This window comes from Watersipora subatra, chromosome 2 (genome assembly GCF_963576615.1).
Source record: "Watersipora subatra chromosome 2, tzWatSuba1.1, whole genome shotgun sequence".
Taxonomy (NCBI): domain Eukaryota; kingdom Metazoa; phylum Bryozoa; class Gymnolaemata; order Cheilostomatida; family Watersiporidae; genus Watersipora; species Watersipora subatra.
The window spans coordinates 70,006,931-70,019,303 of record NC_088709.1 but is presented as its reverse complement, the minus strand read 5'-3'; positions in this window follow the sequence as shown (position 1 = coordinate 70,019,303).

The following is a 12,373-nucleotide window of genomic DNA, read 5'->3' as shown; positions in this document are numbered from 1 at the left end:
ATAGGCCAAGGAAAAGGATTACGCTAGTCTATCATATCTCTACTTGAAAGGCTGGTGTTTCTATTAGAATTTTACAATGCCTCTCATTTCAGTTCCACGCCATGCAATACGGTAATAACAAAAGAGCAGCACCGAGACACACTAGTTTCATGGAGTCCTTATTGGTAAACATGAAAAATAATGTTAGAAGCAGTAGCAAAACAACGGTAAAGGTAGAAGTGGATGACAGGCAAACAAAATAAATACACTTATGCCACATATGAAGTTAAAATTGTAGTGTACTCCAATTATACTGCTCGTGCCGTAAATTCCAGACATTTTAAAAGCCTGCTATAGAAGCTACAATAAACTTGGAAAGGTATTTATTGCAAATACGGTAAGTAGACATCAATAGACCATTAGAAAGTTATGCTAAGATCACTAATGAAATTTAATTAGTGGTCTAAGCATTATTATTTAATTAGATTAATTGATTAGTGATTAATTAAATCATTATTTAACTAATGTACTTTTTTTAATTAAAAAGGTTTTGATTTTACTAATTTAACTATAATTGGTAGTTTTTAAAAAGATAGATCAATTAATGTTTTCAGTGATCAGGTTAAGATAAGATTCATGGAAGATTGAGAGAAAGAATCGATATGATTGGGTAGTTATAAGCATTTGTTGCCTTTCTATCAGATGAGACTATAGATCTATATTATTGGTTGATTTTCTACAAGAAAGCATTGATATTAAACGCATGGTGAATATAGGTTGCATTATCATTTGCTGAATCAGAGACTTGAATGAAACGATCAGAAATCTTTTTACTGCGTTTTAATGGAAATTCATCCTGATGTGAACTAAGCATTAGACAGACACTTGTCAAGATAATTACAAACAAAAGGTTTCAAGCCAGAGTCTGTGTGTGCCGGGCAAGTATCCTAGGAAGTTAAGCACAATGTTAAAACTGACATCCAGGCTTGACAATATCTCAATAGGTAGATTTTGGATCTAGTTTGTGTTCATAAAGTTGTTGGTATTGTGTGCTCATATCTTTCCCATAGGTTAGAAATTAAGACCTTATAAGGGACATAGGTAATGATGACTCGAGCTGATATGGAACATCAGATTATCAACAAGATGGAAGAGTACCATTAATTGCTTTGATTATAGATAAGGAGGAGTTTTGGCAGATGATGCAATTGATATTTTTTCACTCATCCAATCACATGCTTCACTTATAGATAACAGAAGCAGTCATCAAATATAATTTAGCAAGAGTAGATAGTAAGATGTAGTTGCGTCAAATTTAAGTTGATCTTAAAAGCTTTTTTTTTTCTCTATCAGTTGATATGTTGTTTGTTGTGTTACGTGATCGCATTGCCAGGATATTTGAAGATTAAAACCGAAAAAATCTGATCGCCGTAAAAACGCTCAGGCCACCAAAACGTGCCCAGACTTGCCCAAAATGATGTCATGCGTTTGGCAACCTGTCTCTATCTCTCGTATTCACATCGAGTATTTGCGATAAAAGTCTAGTCTTACGCGGCTCTATTGGCATATATCTTATTTTGTATTTGCTCATGTTGGCTAGAATAAAATTTTAAATCCTGCTACAGATGCATTATTATGAATGTTTCAAAGGCCTCAAATAATGAAAATTGAAAATTTGTTCTACTCACTTTCTCCAAATGTTGTGTAAACATTTGGGTACCGACTACCAATTCTACCGATCTACGGTAATTCTGTCAAGTCACTTAATGTAGAACGCGGTCTTTGTATCAGCACAGTTCTGCAGCTACCCATACAAATGATATACAGCCTCCCATAAGCCCCGCCCACATTATGTCGCCTATTACCTATTGCCTACGTACTAGTTTCTTACTAGTAGTATTCTTACCGAAAACTAAATAAGTGAAATAAGCAAGCCACCTCTTTGAAAAGAATATTGACAGGGATAGAGTTTTAAGGATGAGAAGTCTGCTGCAAACTGGATTTGAACTCACATTCTACAGTTCTGCGGACACCCATATACCATATCCGATTCACTACAATATTCTGCAAATCATGTTTTGCATTATCTTCAACAATATTATTTTATTATATAATTTTTACAAGCAAAAATATTTTCATCTCGGCATAAAGCTTTTATTAAAAATATTCATCAAGTCGTGGCCACTCACATAGTATTAGCTGATACAATAAGACAAATTCATCTACTGCAACAAACTCAAACAAAACATCATGGCTTATCCAGCACGCATTCAAGTCTCGCCTTCTCCTTTATGGCAGTTTCCACACTGACAAAGCTGCTTCGGCTGGTGGGACGACATAAACATTCTGTAATCAGTAAAACAAGTAAATGTAAACAAAGTAGATGCAATAAATATGTAATTCATATATATGTTTTTAAAGCGTATCTATTGACAGCTTCCAAATTGGGAGTTAAATAGATTGCGAGTGTAATTTTAAAAACGAATAAACACTTAATAAATGCACAAGTACGCCAAGCCAACGATTCGAAGCTTTGGTTCTGGAAATTAAAGATTTGCAATGATCAATCGATTTTACCCACTTCCTACGAGTGAAAATAATTTGTAATCATGACTCTAATTTACCAAAAAAAATTCGAAAAAAATATTATAGCTAGGTAAAACGGCAGATAAGCTATGAAACGATGATTGGAGACAGCAAAGAATTATCATTTTATTAATTAGTATATGTATTTATGACTATAAAAAATATTACATGTATTCAAGTATAGAAGACTCTAAGTTAATTTACCTCCATTCTGTCTTCTTCTGCAGCAAAACGCTGCTGATGCCTGTCAGCTTTGGCCATAGGCTGTCTACTCTAATCTTTTACTAACAGTTGCTCAGATAACTCTGAGTAGCGGTCGCTCGAACTTGAAGCCATTTCAAAACTATGTATAACTTAGTAATTGTTGAAACGCGTTGAATCAGTAACGAGTAATAAAAATGAATTCTCTAATTAGGAGAATCTTCGAGATCACAGACAACGTGTTTTACGAGTGATAACATTTATTACGGCCTATATAAAAATTTCGCATGCATGATTGGCTAACGAATCGACCTCATATTTATTGCTCGTGGTTTCGTTTCAGATACCTTGCTTGTGACGTCACGAAATAGGCACCCGCTGGAACGTGAGCTTTTTAAAAGAGGGCCTCATTCAAACGCATATATCTCTGGACAGGGTTGGTCTACAAAGACAAAAATGGCATCAAATTGTAGCTGATGTTTTAGCCTTTTATGGGTCCTAATTTTATTTTTTGAAGCAACTACATTTTTAAGTGAGTAAATTATTTTCCCATTACAACTGACTGCGACAAGTTTACATTATTTCAATTTTTATCCGAGCTTGGTTCTATATTGATTGATCAATTTGTTGCCAACTTGAGGGTATACTTAGGAAGTGGGATGTCTTTTATCTTAAAATAATTATCAAATTATATTCTTAGACCAGATTTACCGTCGACTAGCCAAGTGACCTGTCGTTATCCAATTAAAATATTGGTATAATTGTAATAGTTTTTACAAACTCATTTACCATGTCTCATGACTAACCAAGATAATTTACAAAATACATAAAGCAGGGTAAAAACAAAAAATGATAACGCAATTAGCGCCAAATGGGCTACCGATACAAGCTTTACAAAATGAAAACATTCAAAAGTATTCAATCACTAATTCAAAGTGAGAATAATCAAACTGCAATTTTTAAATGCATGTGAATTTTAATGTTATAAACTGAGTAACAGACTTAAAAACTTTCATGATAAGAATAACACTCATTTATTTAGTATCGTTATAAATTGTTAAAAATTTAAAATACAGAAGAATGTAATAAACAGTGTGTGTCCTGCTGCTGCCTGTAGGTGTTCCCGAGACCATTTTACTGTTGAAAAGGTCCTCACACAGACTTTGATGAATACAACTTATTATGGATATTTACACCGAAACACCTGCAGCTCCATGTTTTACATGAGAGCCTTGTTTGTGAAAAAATGTTATATATAAATAATAAGTAATCTAAATTTTGAAATCTTCATGAAAATGGCAAGTGGATTGAAAACTGACAACTGATTGCTATTAACCGAATGTAAAAACTACAAGTATTTCTATACTTACTCTTTGTCTTCTAGCTACAAACGAATCCTTTCCTTTTGGCATAATATTCATCAAAACTTTGAAAACTACAGAAATATTATGTTTTTGCTAACTTTGATTCAGAGGATGAATTTGTGTACATTCTTAATATTTCTACAATCACATTACATTGTAATTGAACTTAGCCCTGTAAATGGAGTGAGAATAAGTGTAGCACCGGAGAATGATACCAAAATGATATAGTAAAAAGGTTATTATTATATTATTAAAAGACTGAAAATGAAATCGGAAAGTTGATTGACAAAAATACCATTACTTTCTCAGCTGATCAAGTAAGTTGGTTTTTCTGTTCTGTTTTTTAGCTCCGAAATGTGATGATAACCTGAGGCTTTGTTTGTTTGGCAGGCAATGCTTTTGGATATCTGGAGGTCAAATGTTACACAAAGATTCAAGGTCGATCACGACATTCACAGCTCATGTAGAATTGTTCAGATGCAAAAGATTGTTATTTGAAGTCTGTTCGGCACGCGAGATACATTATATCAGATTGAAATAAGAAAATTTTTTCAGACGATTCATGGAATAGCCGGTGTTAGTGATAATGTGGTCGTTCATAGAAAAAAATAACTTCAGCACAAAAAGAAGCTTTCGCTTGTGTTTGAGATGCTAGAGATAAGGGTCTGACACTAAATACAAATATTAGTGTCTTTGGCATTAATAGAATGAGATTCTTTGGTCATAAACTGTCAAAAGGTGAGGTTGATAGTAGTCTGGACAAAGTCGCATCAGTGCTGAACTTCAAACAGCATAAGGAAAGCGATGAATTCAGGAGTTTTCTTGGTTCAGTCAACTATTTATGCAGATTCATTCCTAAACTTGCAAATTTAAAGGTTGACTTGCAACAAAATTCACATTACAGTTATTTGGTATCAAAAGAATCACCATGTCTTACTCTGTTGTGTTGTAAGTGCCAGATATGTGGAAATGTGATTACAAGCTCTTAAAAGCTCAAAAACGAAAAGCCGCTGTAGATTAGAATCTGTTATTTATCTGACAAAGTTATTACAGTTTGGTTATCGCTTTGTCACGTATGTTCTCATGTGAATTGAAAGGCCAATACAAAGCTCAATATAAATTTTATCGTAGTACTAGTTTATGACAAACACTTCGGGTTTTACCCAAGACCTTGTATCAAATATAGATGCTCGCTACTTGACAGTTTTGTTTCGGCATTATTCAATCATCAAGTCGTAATCTGATTGTAGAGTTTGTTGGAAACTCTAGATATTGAATTTACTCAGGATTTTAAGAGAGACGATTTCACTGGTTAAGTGTGTGGTTCACAATCTTTATTTTTACCGCGAAACCCGAAATAACATTTCAGTACCATTTTTATTAGCCTGTCTTGACAAGCTGTTGTTTTTGCGTAGTTGTCCCCCCGTCGAGCGGCGAGCAACAACAGCTTGTCACAAGACGTACTGCACCTGATGCATCAGCTGCACTTATAGGGAGTTGTTCTCTTTCGTCTACGCGGCTTGGCTGCGATGTTATTCAGGTCGCTTCATTGGTAATCATAACGGATTTCACGCAAAAATTTATGTAGAAAAATTAAAATAAGAACGTTTAACTGGCCACCCCTCTCTCCAGTAAACTTTATTAGAATTTGATAACTTAGGCAACAACAGCGACTAAACATGTCGTTATTTGTGCGCTCAGTCAGTTTTATTTCTATTTTTGTATCAGTCAGTTTTATTTGTTCTTATGGATTTTATTTTGAGTTTATTTTATTCTTAAGTTCTACTAAAGTTTATCGCAGAAACTGGTCTTTGATTAAACGTTGTAATCTTGTTTTTTCTACAGAAATTTTTGCGTGAAGTCTGTTATGATTACCAATGGAGCGACCTGAATAACATCGCGGCCCAGCCGCGTAGACGGAAGAGAACAACTCCTTATAAGTGCAGCTGATGCATCAGGTGCAGTACGTCTTGTGACAAGCTGTTGTTGCTCGCCGCTCGACGGGGGAACAACTACGCAATAACAACAGCTTGTCAAGACAGGCTACATTTTTATACCAACTTGTTAAGCACAATAATTATGAATGCAATAAAATATGAAAAGTTACAGTATGATAGCAACTAAAAGTACTGAACATCAAATGAAATGGGATAAGAAAAAACATAAAAGGGTATAATAAAATAAAAATAGCATATGCAACTAACCTGCAATCTCTAATAAATAATCCTTTAGCAATTGACAACCTAATAATTAAGAGTAATGATTCAAATCTGACTGCCTTCGACGGAAGTTAGAAAAACATCATGCTATGAGTTAAGCAAAACCTTAGCTTATGACTCAATGCCGGCAACTATCATTTGTCATCACAAATTAGGTCAATTTGACTAGGCATCAACTCCAGGAATGCTAAACTAATCAACTTTTCCAACACTCCCATCTAACTTTCTTGAATTTATTGTAATACGTAGATGTTTTGTTTTTGTTTGTTGATTGTTTTTGGTTTATTAACTGTTGATTAATTCACACTAAATTATTGATAATGAATAATTCTACATGATATATAATTGCTAATCTAAGTACTCAGCAAAACTACTACACTGTATACTGACCTCTGCAGAACAGTTGGTGGGCGCATGGGTAACCCTTTTTTATCAAGAAACTGGCTCCCCATTTTGATTTTTAGGCTTCGCACCAAGCCATGTCAGCCTGCAATAGCTTTGGTCACTCTACCTTGCTTCCAATCATTTCTAGCTGCCTGCTTGTCTTTGACAATGGCAATATCTCCTTTGAACTTTGGTTTTGTCCTTGTCCATTTCTGACGAAATGTTATGCTGTTTAGATATTCAGTTTTCCATGTTTTCCAGAAATCATCTGATGCTGCTTGGGCTATCTTCCACCGTTTGCTGCTATAGAAATCATCTTCGGTTAAGTTTCCAGGCGGTGGTGCCAGTAATGATCGACTTTTCATGGTCAAGATATGATTAGGTGTAATCACATGACCCTTGGGATCGCTTGTCGAGGTGGCCGTCAGGGGCTTACTGTTGATGATATTCCCTGCTTCATAGAAAAAAGTTCTTAGGGTTTTGATATCTAGTTTGTTTTTCAGCTTGAAGGTCATTGCATTGAGTACTGCTCTAACCGAACGAATCATCCTTTCCATGGCTCCTCCTTGATGACTTGCCTCAGGGGAGTTGAATTTGAAATGAATGCGGTTCTCTAGCAAGTATCGCTTAGTTTCCTTACTGGATGTCTCTAGTTTTTGGTGGGCTACTCGTGATTTGGCTAAGATCAGGTTGCACGAAATTTTTCCACTGTCATTAACCTGTTTAATATATGAGCAAGCACCGTAACCATTCAGACATGCATCACTGAATTGATGCAACTCAGTGCTCACTATGTTGGTTTATGTTTTGAAACATCGTGATATCCTCAATGATGTCAGATTGGTTATTTCGGTTCTTCAATCTTCCCATATTTGTTTGTCATCTGGACACATGAGTTTGTCCCACAGTTGCTCTGAGGCAACTACTCTCTGGAGAATTTGCTTTCCTTTTAAAACCAAAGGTGAAATGAGCCCCATAGGGTTGTAAATTTGAGCTATGGTTGAGAGTGCGCCTCTTTTAGTTGATGGTTTGTTTTGTAGTTCTGGGATGCCAAAGTGAAAGGTGTCAGTCTCTAAGCACCATTTCATTCCAAGCGTTCTTTCACTAGTAAGTGTTTCTGTAAGTCTATAGCTTTAGTAGATTCACCACGCTCAAAAATAGGTGCTGTGGCTAGTACTTCCTTGTTATTAGAGATATTTTTGTGTAGTCTTATTTCTCTTTTGAGCACATTTCTCTTGAGGCTGTGATTAGGCCTTTAGCATCTTCAGCAGTAGCAATGCTTGTTACACCATTGTCGACATAAAAGTCATTCTGTAGGTACTTTGAGGCAAGTGGTGAGAAGGACTTGTAGTTATTGGCTAACCTTCGTAATCTAAAGGTTGCCACACCCAGTGATGAAGTTGCACCAAACAGGTGGACATTCATTTTAAACTCTTTGACCTCACCCCCATCATTTATCCACATAAATTGTAAGTAGTCTCTGTGCTCCGGAACTACCAGAAAGTTGTAGTACATTTGCTGAATGTTGCATGTTATTGCTACAGGCTCTCCTCAAAATCTGATTAGTATGCCAAGTAAGGAATTGATGTGATCTGGTCCAGGTAACAGCATGTCATTTAATGAGACTTCATCAAACTTGGAACTAGCGTCAAAGATCACTCGAAGTTTTTGTTTCTGTTTATGTCTGACATCAAAATGAGGTATGTACTATAATTGAGCCTCTGCAGCAGCCGATGTTGCCTCTTTATCATGTCCTGCCTTGATCAGGCTGTTTTTAAATGTTGTGTATTCACATTTGTATTCTGAATCTTTGGAGAACTTTCTCAGCAAAAGGTGTAGACGATGTTTAGCTTGTCTTTTGTTATTGGGTAATATAATCAATGGTGATTTGAATGGCAAAGGCATGATATAATTTCAAGCTGCATTCTGCTGAGTTGATGTCTCTAAAATGTTTGAAAATTTGACATCGTCTTGAGATAAGTATGAATCCTCATTTGTGTTTTGGAAGTCTCTTTCCAGGATATGTAGCAACCGTACATCTTTGGATGTGTCTGCTTTATAAGCTGTTTTTTTAGATTTGTAGATGGTTTCTGGTGTACCTCCACACAAAGTCTACCCAAATATCGTTCTTACTCCATAGGCTTTGCTCATTTTTCCATTAACTGCTGGTCTTGTTTCTAAAGGCTGAATTACTTCTGTGGAGTTCATTCCTATTAGAAGTCCAACTGGTATGTCCATCCAGGCTGGAGATTTGCGTTGCTATGTTCTTTAGGTGGTCTAGTCTATGTTAGTGGTGTTCTGTCACAATATATGTATTCACGCTTGTAGGCACTAATATGTGCAAAACTGTTTGTTAAATAACCATGCAGCATAATGTCATCAAATCTTCCTATGTCTTCAGTTACTGGACTGTTAACGGTGTGTATAGTGACGTTTTTCTCTGTTTCACGAGTTCTCGCTTTTAATGTTGCTACTACATCCTTTGATACATAACATGCGTCCAACATGTTGTCAAGAAGAACGTAAACTAGCATTTCACAACCTGTGCCTGCTGAAATATAAACAGGTACAGCCATGATTGTTAAATTGTTCCCTTATGTTATTTGACATTTCAGTACCTTGGTGGTACTGTGAGCTTTCATTGCTTTTTGTGGCTTTGTTTCAGATCAGTCCAATTAGATCTACCATTGTTTGAAGTTGCCTTGCCATACTGGTAGTTGGAGTCGTGATTAGCCGTGGCATGTCCTTTTTTACACCTCATACAATTTATCTTCTTATTACAATCCTTTGATCGGCAGCCATGCTTCAAGCATTTGAAACATGATCCATTTTTTTGAATAAGTTCTTCCTTTTCTGGTTTGGACCTTTTTTGAAGACGATAACAATCTGCAGTGTTGTGGTTAGTTGATTTGCAACAAATACACTCTTTCGTTTGTTCAATGGAAGCTTCAAAACTTTTAATGGATCTGTTTTTGTGCTAGGTTTATCACTCTGATTATGTTTGCTTGGTTTATGACTCAGGGATGACATTGATTGTGATATTGGAAGTGTCATGATGTCGGCTCCTTCATTGATAAATTCTGCAAAGTCTTTGAAGTCTGGATAAGTTTTTTTAGGCGAATCAGCTTTTGCTACTACTCTGATCCATTTAAGCCTTAGCCACTCAGGAAGCTTCTCTACCATCTTTTCAGTTTATATGTAATCGTTGAGAACTTGCAGCATTTTAACAGACTGCATGGCTCTCCTTGAGTGACTCAAAAAATCTCCAAAGTCTCTCAGGCCTAGTCCATCTCTGGAAGAAATTTTTGGCCGCTTGTCCAGCTTCATTCTGAAAGACCTAGCTATGTTTTGTTCATTTCCATACCGGGTTTTTAAAGCCTTTCTAGCTGCCAGATAGGCGTCATTAGTGTTTGTGCTGAAATGCCCTTCAACACATATATTGGTTTTTCCTTTCAGAAATCTTTTGAGATGTCGAAGTCTGTAGCTACCCTTTATATGTTTAGCACAAAAGTAGGAATCCAGGTCTACTTCTTAATCATTGAATTCTAAGACATTTCCTTCAAAACACTGGGTTCTACGGCTTTATGTAAACTTCTAAATGTTGCTGTCAGACAGGCCGCTAGTTGTTCTACAACTGATAGTTCTGACTTTGTTGTGTCAGAAGTAGACATGGTACTTTTTGACTTATCTAGTAGGGCTCTGGTTGGGTTTTTTTTGCTCTCAACATTCACAGCTATCTGCTCAGTAACTCTAGCTACTTCTCTGCATGATTGTGTTTGTTCTTGTTCTGTTCTGGTTGTATTGTGTCTGTTTCCATCATTAAATGGCATATCAGGTTCCTTTGTTTGGTTGACAGGTCTGTTAATTTGTTCTACGCTATGCATTACGGAGGATGTTCAAGGACAGTTACAGCTAGATTCTCTCTCCCTTACCATCTCCTCAAATAGCCTTGCTTGTTCTTCTATTTCTCTGTTGGCTTCAGCAATTTCCTTTTGAGCTTCCTGCAGTTGCAATTCTTCCAGTGTCTTCATGTGTTATTCTGCTGAATCTTTTAAAGAATAAGCTGTGATCACAAGGCCATCATGCATGGGCTTGATTGTATCTATCATTTTATTTGATGCCATATCAGTATTGCATAGAGCGACTAATTCATTATACATATCATGAGTCTCAATAATTCTAGCATTAACGTTGTCACAAATTTCATACAATGTGTCAATAGAAGTTTCTCTGATTACATTATGCTGGATCTTATCAATAAATTTGTACTGAACCATGATTTGTTTGGTTAGTTTTAGGTTTAACTCAGAAATTCGGCTTTGTCCCCCAATGTTAGAAAGTTTTACCTTTCGTCGCAAGCGCATGCTTATGCCGACTGCACTAGAAGTGAGAGCGCTATTGAATTCCCTATCATTATTTGAAATGGCTATTTCATGTGTTTCATTATAAGTCAAGTTTTCATTACTGTCATCTATTGATTCTTTGCTTATTATACCATTATGCACACCACCAGTGTTGTCAGTATGCAGCATCGCCGAAGCGTCTCCAACCTCGAACATGCTGAAGTAAATGGCCAAAAGCGCGCTGCTCAAAAAAATTGCCGACGTGAGTCACAAGCTACAGGTTGCCAGAAGATAAGTACAAATATAGCAAAGTTAAAATAAAACTGCATGATATTGGTACTTAAATCAAGAATAGCCAATTGTATGTATATTAGTAAAATGTTAGTTTAAATGAATGGTTCTATCCAGATACTTGCCGTTGAATTTTGCTAAGTTGTAATGCAGGCATAGATCCTGATGTCTAAAACGTAAATAAGTTAATCTTAGTGTTTGTAGCTCATGTGGTTTTTTATCACTTTGGCTGGTATGTATGTTTCTGGTACACCTCTTGTGTTGTCTACACTGTTGACTGGATTGAGTTATCTTTCTTGTAGTTCGAGAACAGCTCTTGTGTTGTCTACACTGTGGCTGACTAGAGTTATCTTCTCTTTATAGGTTCGAAACAGCTCTTGTGTTGCCTACACTGTGGCTGGCTGAAGTTATCATCTCTTTATAGGTCCAGAACAGCTCTTGTGTTGTCTTCACTGTGGCTGACTAGAGTTATCTTTTCTTCATAGGTCCGGAACAGCTCTTGTGTTGCCTACACTGTGGCTGACTGGATTATCAATTGTCCTCACTGTTGATTAGAGGGAGGTTTCACTGTAGAGTTTGTTGGAAACTCTAGATATTGAATTTACTCAGTATTATATGAGAGACAGTTTCACTGGTTAAGTGTGCGGTTCACAATCTTTATTTTTACTGTGAAACCTGAAACAACATTTCAGTGCCATTTTTATATCAACTTGTTAAGCACAATAATTATGAATGCAATAAAATATGAAAAGTTATAGTATGATAGCAAGTAAAATTACTGTACATCAAATGAAATGTGACAAAAAACAACATAACCTGGAATAATAAAATAAAAATAGCATATGCAACTAACCTTTAATCTCTAATAAATAATCCCTTAGCAATTGACAACTTAATAATTAGGAGTAATCATTCAAATCTTGCTCCCTTCTACAGAAGTCAGAAAACGTCACGCTATGAGTTGGGCAAAACCTTAGCTTATGACTCAACGCCGGCAACCCTCATT